Source organism: Cebus imitator, unplaced genomic scaffold, assembly GCF_001604975.1.
Source record: "Cebus imitator isolate Cc_AM_T3 unplaced genomic scaffold, Cebus_imitator-1.0 Scaffold39, whole genome shotgun sequence".
In the NCBI taxonomy this organism is placed as follows: Eukaryota; Metazoa; Chordata; class Mammalia; order Primates; family Cebidae; genus Cebus; species Cebus imitator.
The window spans coordinates 11920711-11928828 of NW_016107354.1; positions in this window are offsets into that span (position 1 = coordinate 11920711).

Consider the following 8118-nt stretch of genomic DNA (forward strand, 5'->3'; position numbering starts at 1 on the left):
GAATGTAATTATAACTTGTTGAATCAAATAACCTGAAAAAATTTCTTTACTGACCTTATTCAGTCATCAATTACACAAACCATGTTTTTAGGTACCTCAAGTATTCAACAAATAAATATTGAATTGGTCTTTACGTGTCAGGCACTGTTCTAGTCTATGGGGTTACAGTACTGAATGGAACAAAAATCTCTGCCTTCCTAGACAACACATATGTAAGAAATGATGACCACCTCACTTCTCTACCTGGTTATTAGTGTCCTGCCTGGCTTTGCTATATCTGCGTCTAACTAAAAAGATAAGAAAGATGCCTGTATATCATCACTTGAAATATATCCAGGCTTTAGCATTTTAGAGGCTAAAACTAATGTCAATTTTTATAATGTCATTAATACATTATAGAGAGGAGTTATAAAAAACAATTTTCCCCATAGTATCTAATAAAATAATTTGTTGATTTTGAACAAAAATAATCTTACGAATATTTTTCTTTTTATTTCTGAATTAGCCTCTATACAAAAATGATGGGTTACTGGTATATTAAGCCAAAAATTAATGGGCATCATTTTGGTAAATGCTTGATTTGTCATAAATCAATCATCACCGTTATTGCTTTTGTAGCACCCAAGAATGCTTCCAGCTGTGCCAAGAATTTCTAAATTATAGAAATCATAATTCATTTTTATGAAAATAATTTATTCTTATGATTACCAAAATTTCTGTGGCGACAATATCTACTTCACACCCTCTACTGAATCCCTATGCCCTGATTGTTTATCTAAGAAAATATGGTTTTAGTATCCAAACCGGTCCTTTATTTTTCACTTTTTATTCATTTAAATTTTTATAATTAAAGAAGGTGCATCCATGGTAAAATGGAATTAAAATAGTACAGAAGAGAATGAGATAATTAAATGTTAAAGGTCCCTTTCTCCACCCTCACACTCTCGTACTTTGCCCCAGAAGTAACTACTTGTTGCTTGTTTATATTCCAGAAAAGCACATGCATATGCATATAGTTTTTTATAAGTAAATGCATCATTTTATACTCATTAGTTCATAATGATCTTGACACTAAATTCTATATTTTGATTATCTTTTCACCATTAAAACATCAATTTTCTTTTAGATTAACTTTATTGAAGTATAATCTGCATAGAGCAAAATTCACCAATTTTGTTACATTTTCTTGAGTTTTGGTGTGTGTATTAATGTAGTCACTGACACAGTTATATTTATATTAGCCTAAAAGTTTCTTTTATATTTCTTTACAATCAAGCTCCTTCTTAGACCTCCTGCCACTGATGTGCTATCTCTAACGGTTTTACCTTTTCTAACAATTCAAATAAATGAAACCATACAGCTTATGGTCTTTTGTGGCTGGCTTTTTCTTCCCCACCTAGCAAAATGCAGTTGTGATCATCCAATTGTTGCATGTATTAGTAGTTCACTTCTTTTAATTGCCAAATATTATTCCATTGTCTGAATACACCATGATTTATCTGCTCATCAGCTGATGGATATTTGGATTGTGCTCAATTTTAGTCTATTTAGATAAATCTACTATGAACACTCAAGCATAAATCTTTGTGTAAATATGTGTTTTCATTTCTCCTGGTAAACACCTAATGTGGAATTGCTGGTTTATGCGGTGAGCCTATGTTAACGAGAAACTGCCAAACTGTTGTTCACCAAACTGCATCCCACTAGATGCAGTTTCACACACTGTCTCATACACTGCTAGTGTCTATGTCCTTGCCATACCTGCCATTGTTAATCTTTTTCATTTTAGCTATTTTAGTAGCTATGTAGTTGTATGTCATTGTGGTGATTTTAATTTGTATTTATCTAACAACTAATGTCTTTGAGCATGTTTTTATTTGCATACTTATTATTCTCATATCTTCTTGATAAAACATTTCTTTAAATTATATTTCCATTTTTAATTGGGCTATTTTTACTCTTGTTATTTATTTATAAGTGTTCTTTCTATATTCTGGAAACAAATTCTTTTTTTTCCTTTTAAGTTGCAGGGTACATATACAGGTTTCTTACATTGGTAAACGTGTACCCTGGTGGTTTTCTGCACCTGTCAATCCATCACCTAGGTATTAAGCCCTGGATGCATTAGCTATTTTTCCTGATGCTTTCCACAGCCCCTGCCCTCCCCATACAGGCCTCAGTGTGTGTTGTTCCCCTCCCTGTGTCCATGTGCTCTCCTTGTCCAGCTCCCACTTATAAGTGAGAACATGCGATATTTGGTTCAGAAACAAAGTTCTTTATCAGATACATGTTTGACAAATATTACTCTCAGGCTGTAGCTGGCCTTTTGATTCTCACTACAATATCTTTTGAAGAGCAAAATTTATCTTTAATTTTAATGAGCTCTATCACATTTTCTTTATTATCTATTGCTTTTTGTGTCCTACCTAACTTTACTCAACCCAGATCACACTGATTTTCTTCTATTTTTTTTTCCTGGAAGTTTTATATATGTGACTATTACCTTTAGTTTTTTTTATTCATTTCAAATTAAATTTGTGTGTAGTATGTGGTAAGGTTGGAGGTTAATTTTTTGTGTATGGTTAACTAATTAGTCCAGTATAATTTGTTCAAAAGATTATATTTCTGGTTGCTTTGGTGACTTCATTGAACATCAGTTGATAAGAAGGAGTCTGTTTCTGGGACCTCTATTCTGTTCCACTTAGATATATTTTACCTTTATACCACACCGTTTTAATTATTGGAGTTTTATATTAAGTGCTGAAATTTAGTAGTAAAAGTCCTTAAACTTTAATTTTTTTCTAACCCATTTTTTACTCTAGGTCCTTTACATTTTAAAAATAAACTTTACATTTAGCTCATCAATTCTACCATTAAAAAATGCTTACTGAGTTTTTACTGTGAATTGTGGATTACCTTGTAGAAAACTAACATTTTGATGTTGACTCTTCCAGTCTCTCTATTTATTTAGGTTTTCTCCAATTTCTCTCAGAAATATTTTGTAATTTTAGCACACAGCTTTTGCACATATTTTGTTAACTTTATTCCCAAATATTTAGTAATTTTGATGTTGTTGTAAGTGCTATTGTTTTTAAAGGTCAGTTTCTACTTCTTGCTAATAGAAATACAATCCATTTATTATATGTACTTTATATTCAATAATATTAATGTACTTATTAATTCTAGTAACTTATTTTTGTAAGTCAAATAGAGTTCTCTGTATCAACATCAATATTAACTGGATATAATACAATCTTATGTCTTCCTTTTGTCCTAAGACTTCCAATATGGTGTATTATAAAAGTATAGTGAGAGGACATTCTTGTATTGTTTCTAATCTTAGGGGAAAAATATTTAGTCTTTTACCATTAATTATGATACTAGCTACAGGTTTTTCATAGAGATCTATTATCTGATTGAGAAAGTATTATTTTGATTCCTAGCTTTGTTTTGTTTTTGTTTTTGCGACAGTCTTGTTCAGTCACCCAGGCTGGAGGGCAGCCACGCAATTTCAGCTCACTGCAACCTCTGCCTACCAGGCTCAAGTGATTCTCGTGCCTCAGCCTTTCAAGTAGTTGGGATTACAGGTGTGCACTACCATACCTGCTATTTTTTTGTATTTTTAGTAGATACCAGGTTTTGCTATGTTAGCCAGGATTTTCTTGAACTCCTGGCCTCAAGCAATCTGCCTGCCTTGCCCTCCCAATATGCTGGGATTACAAGTATGAGCCACCACTCCCGGCCTACTCCTAGCTTTCTGACAGGTTATTTTTTTTGTTATCAATGGGTATTGAGTTTTATTAGATGTTTTTTTCTGAACCTGTTAAGGCTATCATGTAGTTTTTACTTTTTAACCTGTTAACATGATGGTTTGAGTAATTTACATACACATACATTATAGGAATTTTTAATATAATCCATGCATTTATACATATTGTTTTATAACTTTCTGTTGACACTTAATTCTTTATTTTGGTTATTTTTTCATAATCAATATATTGTAAAGATCTACCCTACTTTTTAACAACTAGCTAAAATTCCATTGTAAGGATGTACCATAATTTATTTAACTCATCACATGTATAAAGATTTAAGTCATTTCCAATTTTTTTTGCAACTATAAACATTGCTGTGATTAATACTCCTAGAAGTGGAATTCCTGCATTCAGGTGTATGAGCATTTAATAGTTTGACAGATACTGCCAATTGCACAGCAAAAAAAAAGGGCTTAAAAAGCATTTCCACCTATAATTGTTGAAAATTACTGAAAGCATCTTTACTTTCACTAATACTGAGAACTAGCAAATATTTAAATATTTGCCAAGATTATAGTCCTTGTATTTTTTTTAATTTTGTGTTTCTTTAATTATGTATTTAGGAATGATGGAGAATAATGTTATGCTATCAAACAAATGTTGATTTGCTATTCTAACTCCAGAAGGTTGGGCACAACTGCAAGAATAATAACAGCTACTACTTGTGAAGCATTTACCATGTGCTAGACGCTGACCTAAGCACTTTTTTCATATTATAACATTTAATTGTAATGATAATTCTATGACATAATGTTATAATCTTCATTTTACATGTAATTAAAGGGTTACATAGAGAAAATAAGATATTTGCCTAACTACTCAGCTTCAAGAGGAGACTGCTCTTATTTCTCACATGTTGAAGCCAACCAACAACCACTCTGAAATGCCAGTCCCAATGAGTACAACAGGAATTTAAATTCCAGCTTCAGATCTCCCTAAGAGTAAATTAAGGCGTCAGCCAAACAATGTATTTAACAATTCACTGTTTCTTTGGCTAAGTTTTTTTTTTTCATTTTTCTAAACACAGGTGATGATGCCTCCAATGACTGATTTCTATGTTGTATTTCTAAAGCCTTAAAAACAAGTGCTCAATCAAATATCTAATAAGAGTGTTACAATGATAAACAGTTTCATTTACAGACCTTGGTACTTCCCAAACCCAACTCATTAGGTTTGAAGTGGTACAATTAGAACAGTGTGGGGGATGGTCTGTGGATGTGAGGATCAGAGAGCTCAAGGGAATTACAATTTTAATTTTAATTTGTAGGATTTCACTTCCGATTTCTTCTCTTTTCACTTTCAATCAGAGCTGCAAACTACTTTTTATGCACCTTCTAAGGCCTTGCCTGACTTCCCTGAGGAACTTAAACTTGTTTTCCTCTCCATTAATGTGCAGTTTCTCCTCCTGTTTCATTGTGTAGAACTAAGAAGGTGAAGTAATTGAAAGCACCCCTTTCTTTTCACTCTGGTAAATAAGGAGATCTTTTTTCATGCTGACAGTGGGGTCTCAGAGGCCAGACTCTGTTTGTACCAGAAACTTGCTTTTCTAAACCTCAAAACACTTCACCATATGTTCAGCTCACATGTTCTCCTGGCTAGTTAATTTAACCCATGCAAGGTTTCTCTCTGTTTGGGTGAGAACCGGGGCCATAGCCTGCTTGTGAATGATTATTTATGGGGATGTAAATTCACAGGTCACTTATAGTGACCTCTGGGTGCTTCACTGAACTGTGACAGACACCTCTGTGGAGTGAGTGCAGAGGAAAGATATTTCAAATTTAAAGATGAAACACAATACACAGGTCTGAGGCCTAGAGTTTTATTTAGTTCATATTCAGTTCATAAATGTAAAGCAATAAATAATTCTAAAAATTATGTATTTCTTGTATACATTGATCACACTTAACCGGATCCAAAATACCAACTTATGCAAATGCATGTAATGCCACTGGGTAACACAGATATGAGGCAAAATCTATCTATCTATCTGCCTATCTATCTATCTATATCTATATCTATGTCTATATATATATATATATATATATAGAGAGAGAGAGATAGAGAGAGAGAGAGAGAGAGAGAGAGAGAAGTAACAATAAAACTAAAGTAAGGAATTGAAAAAGCATTGTTCCCAAAACGTATAGCATGCAATCCTACATCATTGCTAGAGATAAGTCATATATTTGACTCTAAATTTCCTAGCAGCCAAAGCAAAAACTTAAACAAAGCAAATTTTAAAATTTACTATAGACATATCATATAAACTTCCTAGTTGCTTGGCAGTATATTTTACACAATAATGAGATCTGTTATAAATTTCTCCTGGAACAGCACATTGAGGGGCTTCTGTGACAGAGTTCTCTGTGAGATTACAGTGATCAACATCTTCAGTTGTTGTCCTATAATCAATATTAACACTGATTTTTAATATTCATCAATGAAGTTTAATCTTTTTCATATCAATTATAACTTAATAAAAGCAATTTCATTAAGAGGGATCAAAACAATGTAGTCCAGGTATTCATCTTTCTGATATATTTTTGTTCATTTAAGAACAAAGTGTGAATGATGCGAAGAGAAAAACATGAATGGAAAATGAAAAAACTAATCTGGAAATATTATTTCCTACAGACTTGATTACAACTGGTAAAGAATGATAGGTTACATTCTCCAGCACGAACTGAGTACAGGTGTTTTGATAATTAACTGAAAGAGAGCAGAGCTAATAGTTAAAGATATTATTAAGAAATGTGTTGTTGATTTTGGTCTTTGTTTATTGCTTCCAGACCTGAAACTACAAAAGGCTGAGTGAAGCGGGAACAAGCCTGCGTGTTGCTCAAGCTGTAAAGAGCCAACTTACAGAAGAAGTGCAGGAAATATAACAGAGCTCAAACAGCAGCTGCTGAATTATAGTAGTTCTGAAGGCCATAAAGTATGCTCCTTCTTCTCCCAGCCCCTTGTCCCTGAGCCAGTCAGGGATGAGATTGGCAGAGCACTACTACTACATCCCTTCTACTTTCTGTCATAAACCTGGAACCCTCTAGCATCATTAAATAGATTAAAGCAATACACTCAACTCCAATTTTTTCTGAATCCATTCTTCCCAAGAAACTGTAAGGTGGAATATACCAGTCTTTTTCTTAAATAATGGTGATTATGAGAACTTGAGAAAAGCTGTGAGCCCTCTTCCCTCTCTGCTCATCACTCCAAACACTTCTACACATTCTTTTGTGCAATTTTGGAGGGTTTATATGATCTCTGATATCCAGATTAAGAACCTTGGTTGTAAAGGCCCTGCTATTTACAGGAAACTCCAGACTCTTTAAGTGGTCCTGCCATTCCTTCAGGTAGGACATCCTTCCATCTTTCACTCTGCGCTCAATTCCTGCCATTTCCTGACCTCAATCAACACCCTGAATACTTCAATTCCTTAAAATATGTCATTCTCATTCATGCTTCAGCGTATTTGTATATACCCTTCGTCTGCTATTTTTTTTTCTAATTTTTCTTGTGAACTCTCACACACCCTTCCTGAGCCAGTTCTGAAAACTAAGTTCACTTAGCTGTCTCTCCCCAACCCTCAGGATTGCTCACTTACCTCTTTACTCACAGCATATTGCATCAACTTCTACACAGCATGGGTCACTCTAACTATTTGTTTGCATGTGGATCTCCTATATTAGAAAGTAACTTGTAAAAACATTAATCATTTCTTAGTCACCTCAGAAAGTGTGCAGTGGTGTGATCTCAGTTTGCTATAACCTCTTCCTCCCAGATTTAAGCAATTCTCCTTGCCTCAGCCTCCTGAGTAGCTGGATTTACAGGTGCCCACAACCAGGCCCAGCTAATTTTTATATTTTTAGTAGAGACGGGGTTTCACCTTGTTGGTCAGGCTGGTCTCAAACTCCTGATCTCAAGCAATCCACTCGCCTATGGCATCCCAAAGTGTTGTGATTACAGGCATGAGCCACTGCACTTGGCCCAAAATTCCCATTACTTTTGAAAGCAAAGGCTCTGAGAGACATTTATGGAGTCCAGTGCTTTTGGAGATTCTAACTAAGATGATTTATGGTGTTTTTGAGCATGTCCCTATGTGGAAAATTGGTTTGGCCAAACATCTCAATGTATTAGGAAGAAATATTTACAAAGAATCTGATTTAATTAAGGTACATTCTTCAGGCTTAACTGCTAAACACTGGAATTACTGGCTTGGAAGTGTTACAGGAATATCTAACACTATAAAATTTTAAAGGATGGCTTATTTATTCCCCATACTCTACACAATCATCAGTAAAATTAGTTG